This window comes from Corvus kubaryi, unplaced genomic scaffold (assembly GCF_017639235.1).
Source record: "Corvus kubaryi isolate FWS band 111438036 unplaced genomic scaffold, C.kubaryi_AGA036_p1.0 37393, whole genome shotgun sequence".
In the NCBI taxonomy this organism is placed as follows: Eukaryota; Metazoa; Chordata; class Aves; order Passeriformes; family Corvidae; genus Corvus; species Corvus kubaryi.
In genome coordinates this window covers 478,722-494,759 of record NW_024581132.1, presented here as the reverse complement: position 1 = coordinate 494,759, position 16,038 = coordinate 478,722, and the positions used below count along the sequence as shown (strand labels likewise).

General features: G+C 61.3%; 1 long non-coding RNA gene across 1 annotated transcript in view; it reads right to left on the bottom strand.

The window, feature by feature from the left end:
• Positions 1–1,582, bottom strand: part of LOC121669668 — an 8,046-nt gene extending 6,464 nt beyond the window's left edge. The window contains exon 1 of the long non-coding RNA XR_006017843.1: positions 1,366–1,582. This is a non-coding gene — a long non-coding RNA (uncharacterized LOC121669668). The remainder of the gene's footprint in view (positions 1–1,365) is intronic.
• Positions 1,583–16,038: the final 14,456 nt, after the last annotated feature.

The following is a 16,038-nucleotide window of genomic DNA, read 5'->3' as shown; positions in this document are numbered from 1 at the left end:
AATTCGTGCTATATCTATTCTGGAAAAAAAAAAAAAAAAAAAAAAACCCCCACAAAAAAAAAAACCCCGGGGGGGCCACCACCCCGGGGGCGCAAGGAAAAAGAATCCCGCTCTCTTCCCCTCCCTCTCTGCTCTCCCTTTGAAGGCCAACAGAGACTCTCCTCTTCTCCCGTCCCTGCTGACAAGTTTCTCTCTCATTTCACAGGAAATCCTCCCCCCCCGCACTAAAAGCCCCGAGCGCGTCCCCCCGCAGGAGCCCGCGGAGCTGCGCTGCGCGGCCGCGCTGCGGCGCGGAGGCCGGGGCAGAACAAGGCTGCATTGAGGGCGGGCTGGGCTGCAGCTGCCGCCTCCCTGCGCGGCCCGGCCGTACCGCCAGCCCGGCTGGCACGTCCCGCTGCCCCCCGGAGAAACGGCCCTTTCTTGTCCGCGCTCCTGGTTGTGCAAGGCGGGCCGGCCGAGGGAGGGAGGGAGAGAGGGAGGGAGAGAGGGAGGGAGAGGGAGGGAGAGAAATTTAAAAGGGAAAAAAAAATAAAATTGGGGGGATAAAATAATTAACCAAAAAAAAAAAAAGGAAAGAAAAAGGGGGGAAATAACGAAAACGGGGGTGAAAATGAAGAGAGAAAGAAGAAATTTAAAAAGGAAAAAAAGATGGATAGGGGAAAAAAGAAAAAGAAAAGGGGAAATGAAATAGAAAAATTAAAGGGAAAAGGAAAAAGAGATAACGAAAAAGAAAAGGAACAAAAAAAGAAGAGAGGAAAAAGAAAAAGGTAACAAAACAAAAGAAGAAAACACGAAGGAAGAAAAAAGAACCTGAGAAAGCAGGAAAAGAAAAATAACGGGGGGAAAGGAAATAGCGGGGCAAGGAGGAAGAGCGCGGGGAGCAGCCCGCAGCCCGGGCACCCTCCGCGCCCCAGGCGGGGCGGGGGCCGCGCAGCGCTGCGCGGGATCCTTGCGGTGCCCGCAGCGGCTCCGGGGTCCCGGACGAGGCTCCCCGGGGCGGGGTCCGGCCCCTCCGCCCCCCCCCGCAGCCCCGGAGAGCCCCCGGCCCCCGGGCAGCCCCTCTCGGCCGCCGGGACGGGGTTGGGTCGCCCCACGGCCCGCGGGTCGCGATCCGGGGCAGCCGCGGGCGGTGGGAGCCCAGCCCGAGCTTCAGGCCGCGCTCCCTTTCCTTTCCCCCCCTCTCCCGGTTTTCTCGCCCGGCCGGATCTCCGGGACGCCGCGGGGCCCCCGTGCGGGGCGGGAGCCCCCGAGCCCGGCGGTGGCTTCCCCCCGTCCCCTGTTGACCGTAGGGCTTAGGCGGCAGCGCTGTGGGTTTTTCGGGGCTGCTCGAGGAGCCGCTCAAGGGGAAGCTGAGCCAATATTTACCGAGCACGAGGGCAATCCTCGGCGGGGTTCATTAAGGAGCCGGCGGGGGCGGAAGGGCTGCAGGGGGAGCCCCGCGACGGCGCTGGAGCGGCGAGACGCGACCCTGGGCGCGGGCTGCCCCGCAAACAGCGACCCCCGACCTCCCCGAAAAGCACCCCCGGAGGGGTTTTTCGCTCTACACAAGGGGATGGGGTTGGTTTTCCTACCGAGGGCCGTGTTTTCCGCGGCCCCCCGAGCCCGCGGAGCGGCCGCGGGGAGGCAGCAGAGCCCCGCGGAGCCCGGCGCTGGACGGGCCGGAGGCTGCGCTGCCCCTCCGCGCCCCCGGGCATGGCAGAGGGGGGGAGCCCCGAGGCTCTGGGGACCCTGTCCCCAAATCCACCACCCCTCCCCGCCCCCCTGCCCCGCCGGGATGGCCGCGCGGCGGCGCTGCCGGATAAGGGACACGCCGTCGGGCCCGCCCCCGGGGGTCCCGACACGGAGAGGGGGGACGGGCCGGGACAGGGATGGGGAGAGCCCCGGGGGGCAGGGGACAGCCCCCCCCCGCTCCCCCCCAGCGCCTCCTGGCCCCGCTGCGGGAGGAGCGGCCTCGGCCCTAAACCGGCGGGGCCGGGGGCATCGCTTTGAAATCCAGCGCGGAGCTCGGGGCGTGACGAGATCTGGCCCCTGATCCCCGCGGGGGGCAGGACACGGCGGCAGCAGGGACTCGTGCCACCCCTCCTGCCCCCGGCAGCCCCCCAAGCCCCAGGACCCCGCCTTTGGTGCAAACAGGGCGTCCCCAGAGCCCGGGCAGGGTTTGGTGCTCAGTTGCCTTTTCCACACCGGGAGAACAACCAAACCGACGGCGAGGACAGCGTGGGATTCCGGAGGGCTGGAGAGGATGGGGCAGCGCAGCCACGGCCTCTTCCCGGCGCTCCCGCCCCACAGGGAGCCACAGGGGCGGTGGCAGCTGCCTCCCTGCACTGGGGACACCGGGGACACCGGGGACACTGGGGACACTGGGGACACTGGGGACACTGGGGACGGTGCAGCCTGCACACCCAGAGGGAACGAGGCACCTGGGCACGGCACGGGGTACCTGTGCTTCTCCCTCACCAGGGGACGCCTCAGGGAATTTTGGGTTTAACTCGGTGCTGGCGAATTTGCGGCATTTCGCACGGTACCGGTAATCAGCGGTTAATTACGTAGAGAATCGGGAACTCTCCGATGAGAGAGACGCGGGAGAGACCCCTCCCTTGAGCACCCCGCGGCCCCTGCAGGCAGCAGCCTCCCTCCGTTCCCCTCTCCCTCTCTCCCTCTCTCCCTCTTTGCCTCTTTCCCTCTCCTGCCCGTGGCTGGTGCAGGTTGTCGCCACCTCCTCTCCCTCCCCGAAATTTAAACAGCCAGCAGGCTCAGAGAACCCCGCAGGCCCCGCAAGTCTCACCAGCCACAAAAATCAAAATCTGAACGTATTTTATTGGGTCGTACAAAGCTTTGGGCAGTTTGAGTGGGGTTCCTGCAGTGCCCCCGAGTTCCACGGGTGTATTTGGGATTTAACCACGGGGAGTGGCGTCCATGCTCTTGGTATGAAACATCCCAGATCTGCTGGAAAAATCCTGGAGCTCAGACAAACCTGCCTGGAGTAGCTCCAGGTTCGCTTGGACAAGCAGAGTGCCTTGCTCCCGCCTCGGAATCTGCTGCGTTCCGTGGGATTTAGCCCCAGTCCGGGGGGAAAGTTCTCCACGAGATAAAAACCACAAGAAATAAATTGTGTCGAATTGCTCTGTTGCCGCCTCAAATCGGGTCTGGCCGAGCAGGCTCAACAGCTCCAGGGAAAATAAAACAGCTCTAAGAAGTGGTTGTGTCTCTGGACGTGCAGGAATGGAGCTGCTCCTCCCGCCCCACACACACACCCTGCAGGGGAGAGGGGCCTGGAGGAAAAGAGTTCATCTCTGGTTGTGCCAGAGTCCAAAAACAAAAGTCCCTGGAAGATCTCCCCCCATCGTGGAACTTCCCGGCTGTTATCCCGTCATTATTTCCCCCCTCTTCAGTCAGAGTTCTCCCACAAAAAGTCACTGACTCCTCAAGGGGATAAAGCACCACTCAGGATAACCCAAAATCAGACCGAGTGGTGAACTTTCGGTGCAAATGGCCTTAAACCCCTCATATCTTCGGGATGCGTCTCCGTCCTCTGCCACACCACGGGGGAGCTCTGGGCACCACAGGTAACCCAAGCTCCCAACCCTCCCTCGTGCAGCCCCTGCGGAGGGCAGGCGCTCCCCGGGGCTGCAGCAGCCCAGGCCCAGGGCTCTGCTCATCCTGCTCCTCCCCTTTGGAGCAGGAATGTGATGAATTCCGAGGGCCTGGCAGGGATCAGCCTGAACAATTTCAGACAGAGCTGCGGGGAGGCGACCCCTGAGGTTCTTTCCCCAGGCGTGTTCCCAAAATCCCACTGCAACCCAGCTAAAGGGGTTCGGGGCCCCGTGGCTGAGGCAGGTGCGGGGCACGGCCCATGGAGGATCCCAGGACTAACCCAGTGGCTCCTAAGCTGGCCTTGCTCTGCCCTAAGGCAGGAGATGCTGCCCTGCGTGCATCCAGAGGGGTTTGGGACTCCCCCAGCAGGCAGAGAGGCCCTGGCTGCGCACCAGCCCTGTCACAGGTGAGGAAGGGAAGGGCTCGGCAGTGATTTCGGACGTAACCCCCAGACGCAGGGGCCACCACCCCAGCCCTCCCTCGTGCCGCCTCAGCTCCTCCCAGGGGACGGTGTCGGGAATTCCCTGCTGCCCTCTCCACCCTCACGGATCCGCGGCCCCGCGGGTGCTCGTCCATCGGGACCGTCCCAATCCGTGTGCTCTCGTCTGTGCTAGATCCGTGGATTTCCACACCTGTGGGAAGTGCTGGCGGTGCCAGGCATCTTACCCAGCTCCTCCCGCCACACCGCAGCCAGGATGGAAACCCCTCCTGCAAGTCCTAAACACACCAAATACCCAAAGGCCTTAAAGGGCAGAACTGCCTCCTGGCCCGCGGGAGCGAGGGATGAAGGCAGGACTCGCCTTCCACGTCCCTCTCAGAGTTAGGGAACAGCTGGATGAGAACCCCGGACAAAAGGGAATTCGGTGCCGGTGTTAGCGGTGACTTGGGGTGGCAGCTGTTTGCTGAGGGGTTCAGGCAGCACAGAGATCGATGCCTCTCAAGCGAGGCCACTTAAAACTCCGCGTTACCGGGAGAACAGGCACTGGAAACATCCCCAGCTTTTTGTAGTTTGGTTCTCTTGAGGGTTTCTGGAAGAGGCCAAAATGAAACTCAGCCCAGAGCCATCCAAGAGCAAAGCCGAGCTGATTGTGGTGAGGAGGGAGGGAGGGAGAGAGGGAGAGGCGGAGCAATGGTCACTCAGTGCACGCCCAATCCCTTCCTGGGGCATCCTGGAGCATCCCACACACAGGAACTCCAAACTCCCTTCACATAAAAAGTCTTGGGACAAATAAATCACTAAATGGATCACGCAGTGCACCTATAAAGTCAGAGGAATGGGACTACCGGAACTCATTTTGCCCCGGTGCAGTCCAGGGCACTCAGGACAAATTTTTATTCTCCTCCCTTCCTCTCGAGCCCAGGGTTTGCAACCCACGAGTGACAAACCAATAATAAACGCCTGGCTGTGGAAGAGCAGCCCCAGCGCTGTGTCAGGTCCCGCCTGACAGAGACCTGCCTGGAATCTGGCCCGTCCAAAGCCCCTCTGGAACACATCGGTCCATCCGTCCATCCTGGTGGGTGTGTGTGGGGGGGCCCCTCCAGCTGATCCAGGGGCACCGGCTCACCTCGTTTGCCTTTGGGAGACTCTGACTTTGGAAAATGTGGGGGTTTTCTCCCGGATCCCCCGGCACCTGTAAAGGGATAAATCAGCTCGGCGGCGTGCCTGAAGCCGTCTGGCCGGACACATCGTCGGGGTTTTACCACTGGCATAAAGAAAACGATGAATTAGCCCGGATTTTCCACGTGGCTGCTGCCAGTGTGCCGGGGTTCGAGCGGGAATCCGGGGGCAATCCCTGTTTAACTCCACCCCGTTGTTCCAAAGCCAGGCTCTGCTCACACCCTGAGGGAGCAGCACCTACCTGGGCGTGGGGCTTTCCCGCTCCAGCTCAGCCACGGGGGAGCTGAGGAGCTTTGCTGCTCCCCTGCTCCCTAGCTGGTGACAACCATTAATCACCAGGCAGGGAGAATTCCACACGTGTCCTGCCCCCGGCCACCAGCAGGGATAGCTGGGACCTCTCCCGTGCCCCGTGCGAGCAGCAGCGATGCCCCTAAATACTCGGCCTCTGCTCTCCCTGGCTCGGTTTTAAGGCCAAGCAGCAGCTTTTCTCCTCGCCGTCAGCGCCTCACGGCCGCTGCAGTCAGCCGTCAAACACACAATCAAATTAAATTAGCGCGCCTCGGGGTCTGCAGCCCGAGGCTTCCTGCCTCGGCCCGCGGGACGCCCGCCTCTGTCTGGGCTGCCGCTCAGCCACGGCACGATGCTTGTTCTGGCTCGGCCGTGTGCGAGGAGAGATTCAATCCGCCCCGCCTGGCTGCAGCGGGGGAGGCAGCAGCGGGGAAAAGCCACCCTCGACTCCTCCAGCGGCTGCCTTAGGGACCTTCGGGGATGGACACCGCGGCGGTGCTCCCAAATCTCTAGAACTATCCCGGCTACCTGCTCGGACACGTCGTTTGTCCGTATCACCGGATTTCAAGGAATAACTCCCACCACTCCAGGCTCCCTCCGCCTCCTGAGCCGCCCACGCTCAGGAAGCAATCGCAGTCAGAGCTGTGCCTGTGCCCCTTCAGACGCCACCCTACAACGACAAGGGTTCCACCTGCGTTTATTTGGGATGACTTCAGCATCTCGGTACAGCTCCCGGAGGGCTCGAGAGGATCCCATTGTGCCGCCTGTGCCGCTCTCCGAGCCCATCAAAGCTAGCGCCAGCCTGGAGGAGCCCCGAGTCGAGATCCACTGGAAGAACTCCCAGCGCCCTCAGGAGGCTCTGACTCAGGTGCTCCAAGGAGGATAAGCCAGGCTGGCGGTGACAGGCTCCGTGTTCATCAGCGTTTGGAGGTGGAACAAGGAGTTCCGAGAGGCCGCAGAGGCGGTGAAACAGAAAAACACCACCAGCAAACCTGGACAGCGTCGTCTGTAACCGAGGGGGAAACGGGCGGAGAGGGCACCAAGTGCCTCCCAGATCTGCCCTGGAAACTCTGGGGTTAGGGAGGGTGGGAGCAGAGAAGGCACACAGGGAGCCGGGTTTGGCCCAGCTCGGGCATGGAGTGGCTCCCGGGGAGGGAAAAACGGGAGCAGGGAGAACATCGGTCCAGCCCACACCCACAGAGGCACAGAGGAGGAACACAAAACAACACAGAGCAGCAGGGCAGGCGCCCCAGAGCAGCCTCCCGGGGGACCAGCACCTTCCTCAGGCGGCTCTGCATCCAGAAAACTGCCTGGAAAGCCTCTTGTCCTTGGAACACTTGCGTGGGGTCTCCAGCCAGCACCTGGGGAAGAGACAATTTCAACTGTTATTCCAAAGGGGGGACAGCAGTGCCAGCAGGAGAGGATGCAGCGAGCCACGGAGGCACGGGAGGAGCAGTCTTACTCCTTGAGCGGCGCCTGAGGAACCGAGGTTTGTGTTCCTGACAATTCCCAGCATCCACGGTGCAACAGAAGTCACTCCACAAGGCCATTCCCAGGCTCCGAGCAGGACGGATCTGAATTGCCACAGAGACGCCTTCCCTTCCCATCTGTGGCTCTGCACTTGGGAAATCACCACTCTCTCCTCATTAGGCACTTAATTGTGGCCAGAGCTCTCCCAAGGGTTCCCAGCCCCGAGCTGAAGCCGCTCCTGACTTCCCGATCAATTTCTTCCCCGGGAATGCCTTCCAAAGGGTGCCCGAGCGGCCCTGGGCGCGGCCCTGCTCTGCAGGGATCCGAGCCAGCTGCACCGGGAGATGGAGAGCGCTCACTGGCTCAGGCTCCAGCAACATGTTTTCCTGCAAGGAAAACCCAGACGAATTTAACGGTGATTTTTGCAGGTGTCCATCCCTGGAGATGCTCAAGGCCCGGTTTTGAGCACCTTCATTCTACTTGAGGCAGTTCCCACCTGCAAACTCTCCAGGATCACCCAGAGCTCCCCAGAAAGTTTCCAGCCAGGGGGGGAAAACCTGAGGTTAGGGTCCACGGAGCCATGGCAATGGTGACACCGCTCGGAGCCGCTTAACGGAATAATATTTCCATCCACTGTAGATGAGAAAAGATAATTACTTTCGGGGTTTAAGAACCAAATGTGTTGATCCAAGTGTAATCTCGGTGTTTTAGCACCTGGTTATTACATCAGGAACACAAATGTCAACCGGGCTGCAGCAACCGGGCCGTCAGGAGGGGGAAGAGGAGACGTGTGACTGAAATCACACACTGGGGGAAGGTGCCACCAAGGGACTTTCGACTTGAGCTAATCAAGAATGTTCTCCTTCCCCGGAGCACTTTGGGAGCTGGGAGCTGGTGTTTTCCCTCAGGGATCCTTCTGGGCCCCCGGTTCTGGCCTCTTCCGTCGCCTCCGCAAGCCCAGCTGGGCCTGGTTGTCCCTCCTGTCCCAAACCTGCCCTGATGGACCCTGATGGCACGGGAGGGGTTTCCTTTCCAACCCAAACCACCCCAGAACTGGCGGCAGCAGCAGCCGTCCGTCCCCGAGGTGGTCTGGACAGCAATCCCCATCCTCCAGGAAGAGATCCCGATCCCAGAAGCATCCAGCGCCCGCTGGGACCCAGCGTGTGGCGTTGCCACGTGCGTGCTGCCAGCAGCCGGCTCGGATCGTGGCGCTCCGCTGCCGAACAAAGGCCCTGCCTTGATTCCTCAGCCAAGTTGAGGTTCCCAGCAGGCTGATTATCCCCCCGTCCCTGAAGCACCCACCGCTGCACGGAATTTTATTAGATTGCCAGCACGGGCGGCCGCTCAAAGTTTGTGCGGCTCGACGCGATCGATGGCAGCGAAGCACGGGAAGAAAGGCAGGGGGAGGGGGGGACCCCTGTTTGTTAAAGGCTTTTTCTTCTCCCTTTTGAATAAAATGTCAACTCCATTATATAGATGTCAACTCCATTACCGCACCGCTCCTGTGGCAGCCTCACCGTGGAACTGTCTGCTAATAAAACAACTTCCTCGCAGGGGGAGCGGGGGGCAGGTTACCTGCCGGAGGTTCCAATCTGGCTAAGAAAATTCCTGTTCATCCCCGCAGGCACAAACACCACTTTCATTATCCCGGTGTCCTCGTCGCCTCTGTCGGCCCCCAGATAAAAACCCGCCTTTCATCCCGACGAGCCCGCGCTGGTCACGGGCCCATCCTTGTCAGAGAAGGCACAAAATGGGGAGAGCAGTGCCTGGTGTGCTGGGGAAAAAAACCCAAACCTGGATTAGAGCCGTGGAATGGTTCGGGATTGAAGGCACCTGAACGAGCCCCTTGTTCCAGCAGTAGCAAACATGGGGAAAGCAGAGGAGCAGCTTCCCCGGGGTCCTGCTCCAGAGGGATGAGCTGCCAAACCCTCCGAGGGGGGCCCTGGGGACAAATGCCCCCCCCCAAAAGCACCGAGATCTGCCCACAGGTGCAAGGCACCATAAGCACCACCCCGGGAGCGCTTCCAGTGAAGGCCCTGGAAGGGTTTGGCAGGTCTGTGGCCGGGGAGGTGGGGAAGCCCCTGGGCTTGGCCAGGCAGCGGCCGCGGGAGGCCGGGGCTCCTCCCTCGCTCTCAGGCCCGCTGGCTGCACACATCCCCGCGCAGGCAAAGAGCACGTATTTAGAAAAGAATAAAGAAACCCATTCCCCGACGGGAGTTGTTTAGATAATTGATTTCCCTTGGACTTAGGAGCACTAAATAACACCCGGCGAGCCGCCATCTCCCAGATAACCTTTTCCTTCAAATCTCTCTTCCAGAGGATTGCCCTTTGACAGAGGCACCTCTCGGAGCGCGGCTCCGGCAGGCTCGTAGGTAGGGCCTTGCCGAGGGAAGGCCGTGACGATCCCTCAAGCAATTATTTCTCCCCAGTATCCTTTGCATAGAGAGAGCTAATTAACTGCCTGCCGGGCTCTGCAGAGCCGCGGCGCAGAACGAGGCAGCGGCAGCACAAATGTCATAATTAATTAGCGGTTTAACGCCAGAACGAGCACGGCCGAGGTGCCGCCGGTATTCCAGCGGGGCGGGGCGCGGGCATTCCGTGGGCCAGGCACTGGGGGACACCCGGCCTGGGCAGCAGCGGGAATGCCTTCATGGAAAGGGCGGTCAGGCCCTTTGGAAGTGCCCGGGGAGGTTTGGAGTCCCCATGCCTGGAGTGTCCAAGGAAGGGCTGGAGGTGGCGCTCAGTGCTCCGGGCTGGGGACGAGGTGGGACCGGGCACAGCTTGGACTCGATGGGCTGGGAGGGATTTTCCAGCCTCGGTGGTTCTGGGATCCACACCACAGAGCCCCAGGCTGCGGGAAGCTCAGCTGGAATCCCGGAGAAATGAGGAGTAGCCCGTCGCGTCCCCCTGTGGAGCTGGGCAGGGACAAGCCCGCGCCAGGCCGGGATCGTCCCCGTCCCGCCGCGGGGAGCGCCCAGCCCCAAGGCCCTGCTCTTTTCCAGGGACAACATCCATCCCAGCGCTCCCCATCCTTCGGCACCTTCCGCTGGCGTGGTTTTGGTGAGGATGACCCCGCCGGTGGCCACGAGGCCGCTCCCGGCCCCTCCCACACCGCCCTCGCGGCGGGGACAGGGGTGTGCTTGGCACAGAGACCCGGAGCTGTCGCTCGCCTCCCACGGGCAGCAATTCCTTCCCCGGGGGTGGAAAAGGGGCCCAGCAGCACGGAGTCGCCAGCTTCCCCCTACACCGAGGCAGGCAGAGCAGGGGTCGGGCCTGGGGCAAGCCCAGCACCAGCCCTGCCACACAAATTAAGAACAAACCAAACAAAACCGTCAAGGCTGGCTCCTGGCAAGAGCCAAATCCCGAGAACTCCCCGAGAAAACTCTCGGCCCCACCCTGGTTCCCTGAGCAGACGTTGCCAGCGCTGGCGGGCACTGGGAATTGTATCCCGCACACCTGGAGCCCAGCAGGGGACAGCTCCCCACGGGACACCTCAAACCCTGCCTCCGGAGCGGGGCAGATTCCTGCAGGAAAATAAGAGGGACGACTTAAAGGCATCCGTGCCTCCTCCCATCCTCGGCTCCCTCAGCTCCCACTCCCTTCCCCGTCCGCCCGCGGGAGACCTTCAGGAGAGAAAGAGCACAGCGAGGGACGAAGGCCCACAGCCCTGCATCCATTCGGGATGGCCCCGGAGCCAGCGCCGGGCTGTGCCGGGCGGGGAAGGCAGCGCCGCTGCCTGAGCCCGGTGTGGGCGATGGGAGCGCCGCTCCTGCCCCGCAGAGCCAACTCCATGGTGACAAACAGCGCCGGGGAGCCGTGACACCGGCGGGTCAGCGCCGGCACGGCAGCGCCGGCAGCGAACAATGAGCCGGAGCAGGAGCCCGGGCTGTGGGAAGAGGGATGGCCTTGAGCAGGAGAAAACGCGCGGCAGGCGGGAGAAGGTCCTTAACTTCAGCTTCCTCTTTCTTTAACCTAGAGAAGTCTTGCATTAACAGCATCTGGAAGAGACCAGCACCTTTCCAACATCTGCTCGGGGGCTTTGTTCGGAGCGGGAAACTTCTCCGCTGCTTTTCCAGGAGGGCCGCGTTCCAGTACTTCAGCAACGGGATGTTTCCAGGGATTCTCCCTGACTCCTGCAGGCGAGAGCCCCAAAACTCGGTGGGCTCGGTTATGTCCATCAGTCGCGAGGGACCACGCACCGCAGAGTTCTGCACGGGATGGAGCGGCCAGTTCCCGGCACTGGGAAGGCATCAGCAGGACACCCATCCCGCCTGCCACGGCCCAGAGGGACTTTCCCTGTGGAGCAGCTTTGGATCCGGACAAAGGTGGCTACAGTGACAGGGATTTCTGGGGAGGCAGCCTGGGAGGTGCCTCCCACTCCGCGAGCTCGTTTGAGAGCAGAACCACTCGTCTCCCTCTGGGTCACATCCTTCATAAATCCGCTTTAACCGACTCCTCCTGACCCGGTCTTGTTATTCCCAGCTCCGGCCATCCCCCACCCGGGATCTGGATCGCCTCCACACCAGGCCGTCCCACAAACCACAGGATGCTGCGCTGCAGCTCCCCGGGTCCCTCCGTCACATTTCAAGGATGCCCACCCCGTTTTTCCCAGCCCTGCACGGGCTGGAGCTGCTGGCCGGACCCAGCAGGGCCAGGAGGAGTCGACATCTGCCTGTGGATGCTCTGGGAGGGCTGGAGAAGTCCAGGAGCATGAGGGGCCCTTGGCCAGGCCCTGTCTCGGGACAATCCCACAGCAGAACCTCAGCTCCCACAGGTTTATCCTGGGTTTATCCCACCTCTGCCATGTCTGGGCTCTGGCTCCTCCTGCTCCAGGGACAGGGAGCAAGCCCTGAAGCTGCTCCTCAGCTGCCACTGGCGGGGGGATAAACATCCCTAAATCCCAGCTGATCCCCATTTCACACCCCCAACTGCACCACCAGACCACCTCCCCTGGCTCTCCATATCCCTGGGAAGTGACACACTCCCTGTTCCCCTGTCGGGTCCTGCAGCCATCAGACACAACCCTGCTGCCCAGGGTTGCACAGAAAGGAGGGATGGATTTTTCCTCCAAAAGAGGGGATTCCTCCCCGCTTTGGTGCTCCAGGGCCCCGAGTCGCTGAGGTTACTCCTGACTGTATGCAGAGCATTGCTCTGACTTCAAAGGTCGTGGAGATTATCCTTCAGGAAGTCTCTCTACTTCATGACTTCCTCACACCATGTCTGAACCTCACCCAAATGGAGGTTTCTCCATCTTTTTAGTTTCCCTCTTTCCCAGGAAAACCCCTGTGCTTGTCTGGGGGCTTCGCGTGAATCCAGCTCTGCCAGGAAACCTCGGATAACCCTGGAAGTGCTCCACACCAGGTTGGACGGAGCCCTGGCAACCTAATCCGGTGCCGGCATCCTTTAGGTGCCTTCCACCCCGAACCAGGCGGGAACTCCACGGTGATCCCTCTGCCCACGCCGAGCGCAGCCCAGGCCAGGTACACCCCATGGGAAAACGTCTGCGTGCCGTGCAGACGGGCTCCCATTCCAGAGGCAGGAGCAGCACCTGGAGGGAATGTGAACCTGGGAATAACTCTGGAGCCCAGGTTTTCCCAGCGTTCCCTTGCCCACGCCGCAGCGACAGGGAAAGCTGGCCTTGCTATTCCCACAAATTAAACCGGGAAAACAACGTGGAAAAACGCGGCCCCAGCAAAGGGAGGGGGGCAGTGGGCCCAGCACAAAGCAGCTGGCGGCACAGGCCGCTGACAGCCAGGAGCAGGCAGGGATCAGGGATCCAGGCGCGGAGTGCTGCGGTGCCAGAGAAATATTTGGGCTCCCTTATCCGAGGAAAAGCTGGAGGAGATGCCACAGGAGTGTATTTTCTGCCACCTCAATACTTAGGGAAACCTTAACAGCAGCTCTGGGATATTCTGCCTTCCTGCTGCCCGCGCTGGAACCGGCTCTGCTCCCATCCCAGCAACTTCTCCCAGCTGGGTCTGAGGACACAGGACGCTTACCTGGGGGCTCAGCAGCTGGAAACGTCCCCTTCCCCAAGCAGGGGGAAAGCTGGCTTGTCCCCGCTCCGCCCCCGAGCCCCACGGGAAAACACGTCCATCCGGCAAGCAGGAATTCCCGGGAAGGGTGCGTGACACCCGACAAATATCTTTATTGGGGGGGGGGAGGGGAGTTATCCCAAAAAGCAGCGTAAGGAAGACCTGCAGGACAAGGATAAACATTATGTCATGACAGTCATCACCAGGGAAAGAGGGGCAGGGGACCCTGAGGGCAGACAGGGAGATAAGAGGGAGATAACACCTCCCTAAACCTGACTTTAGGGTAGGCAACCCCCCCAAACCTGCCCCAAGCTCTCCTGGCGCGGCCGCGCCACCGCCGGGCACTCCTGCCGGGCACTCCCGCCGGGCACTCCCGCAGGGCATTCCCGCCGGGCATTCCTGCCGGGCATCCCAGCCCGCAGCTCCTCGGGAAGGGCTCGACTTCCCCTGGCGGGGGAGAGGCGGCGGCGGTGTCCCCGCGCCGGGTTAATTCCTCGCCTCGCCTGTGACCAGCCCATTCAGTGCCACTTCAGACTCCTAATTCCGGGCTTTGCGTGGAAATGGTTTTAGAGTGCGCTGGAAACCTCGGGTTCCTTTTCCAATCTCGCGACGTCTTTGGAAAGCAATTCCTTAAGCCTCCGCTCCCGAGCCCCTTTTAATCTCCGCAAATTATCGGTGAGAGCCGAATCGAGCGAGCTGCCGCCGCAGAGCCTGCCGCCGAGCGTTTCGAGGAAACCATCGCTTTCGGGGCCAGAAATAAATTAGCATTTATACCGGGTTATTGAAAAACGCCCCTCCCGCCCCCCCCCAAAAATACCAGCCTCCGTCTCCGTGTCAATTGTGGCTCACCGGGGTCAACACCGCTGCCGCCGCCACCGGCGCGGGCTGGCGCGGCGAAGGACAAGTCGCGTGTGGAAATGGGCCCCAAATATGTCATTATGATCAGGGAGACAAGCCGGGCTGGGAAATGACATCTGCACTCCTGGAAATAACATCTGCACGGCCCGCGAGCCGGGCGGCCTTCTGCGGAATGAGGGTAATCAGGGAGCGGGGGAAAATCACCCCCCAAGAAATTAAAACCCAGGAGTTTGGCTCCTTGGCGCTTTGCTGCTGCCTTTCCTACGTCTTTTTGTTCTTTTTTTTTTTTTTTTTTTTTTTAAATTTGCTTTTAAACTACTTCACTTGGAATCCGCAGCTTGATCTTCCCAGGACAGGGAAGGAAGAATTCCTGTTTTGCACAGAACCTCCAGGTGATGGAGGGTTAAATCAGAAAAACATTCTATAAGCGACGAGGGTTTCAAATTGGGCTTTTTCTTTTTTCTTTCTCTTTTTTTTTTTTTTTTTTTTTGGTCAGACATCTGCCTTATCAAAAGGATCTTCTTTACACCCACCAACAAAACGAGGGGATGCTTTTATGCGACACTTTTTATCCCTAACATCACATTCCCGATGTGGGGAGAATTCTGGGGTGTTTTCGGTGCAAAATGGCCATGAGGGGTTTTGCTGGCTGCATTTCTACCAGCTCCCCTCGGGCTGTGCTTCCCCTTGGGCTCAGGCAGGGATGCAGGGATGCCTCTGCGCCCAGGGTAGCGGTGAGCGGTGTCCCAGTGGGCAGGGACCTGGCTCAGCCCCCAGACCTGCCCCAGCCCTCAAGAGCCTGCCCCAGCCGCGTCGGCAGGGAAGCTCCACATCACTCCTCCAGCAGGAGTCTGGGGCAGCCGTGGCGTTCGGGGTCCTTTTCCCCCGGCTCCCCCTTCCCGGGCTGCTGTCCCGGGGCACACTCGCTGGATTCTGCTCCCTGTGCCCCAGGTGCCCAGCGCAGCGTCCTGGGGTGTGAGCAGAGGCCGCAGGCTCTGGTGCTGCACCTGAACCCCTACAAACCCCTCCGCTTGTGCCACATGCCCAAATCCCGGCTTACAGGGCCGGTCTGACGCGAACAGGACCAGTCCCTCTCAGCCCTTTGCTTAACTCTGTCTGGTTTGTCCCCAAAGCAGCACTGAAGCCTCGGTGAGATCCCAGACTGCCCCAGGGGCTTGCAGGGAATCATCCCTACAGCACCAGGAGCGGCCTCTCCCTTCCCGGCGGGAAGCAGGGACACCACGCTCTGCCCATCCATCCAGACATCCATCCATGGGCACCGGGGGCTGTGCTGGGGGCCCGACCCCGGGCACAGAACTGTGTCCCTCCCCGGAGTGCCCTGAGGGGCAGCGGTGTCCCCACCCGTGCTACTTCCACAGGGATGGAGACGGGCTTTTTTTTTTTTTTTTTTTTTTTTTTTTTGAGCAGGGGAGGGGAAAAGAGGTGCCGGGAAAAGGGATGGAGGTGCCGGGAATTCTGCCCGAACGGTGGGAAGGTTGCAGCTGAACAGAACTGGGGGAAAGGGGGGATTCGGATGGCGGTGCGTGGGGATTCGGGACCCGTTTAACTCCTGAGCCTCGCCGGGCTCTCAGAGTTTCAGCGGGGAGCACAAACTTTGAAACGCAAAATTGTGCTCGCTCTGATCTTTCATATCCTATTTTTAACAATCACCACAGAGCTGCACGTGCCCTGCCCCCAGAAAGAACCGAAGAGATCAGGGAAAAGATGGGGTTTGAGAAGGGAAGGAACCAGCCCGGAGGGTGAGGGATAGCCCAGCTCCCCAAAACGGGCCTCAGCAAAACGGGGGAGCAAACACCAGGAGCAGCCCGGGAACGGATGCCCGCTCTGCGGGGAGGCGCGGGTGCCGCTCACTGAACGCACCTAGAGTTTTATCAATCTCTGGGGAAGGCGCAGCCCCGCGGGATCCCCCGCGCGGCCCGGGCACGGCCGGCTGCGCACCCAGCGCATCTCCCCGCGCACAGGCTCCGCCCGCCCCGTCGCGGCGGTGCCCGGCCCGGGGAGCCGGGGGCAGCTTCGGCCGACGGCGTCTGGCAGCGCCCCGGCCTCTCAGCCCGGCGGAGACCCCGCTCAGCCCCCGCGGCCCCGGGAGCAGCCCCGCGGCCGGGCCGGAGCCCCGCAGGCGCTGCCCCCGACGGGCGCGGGGTCCCGGGTGTG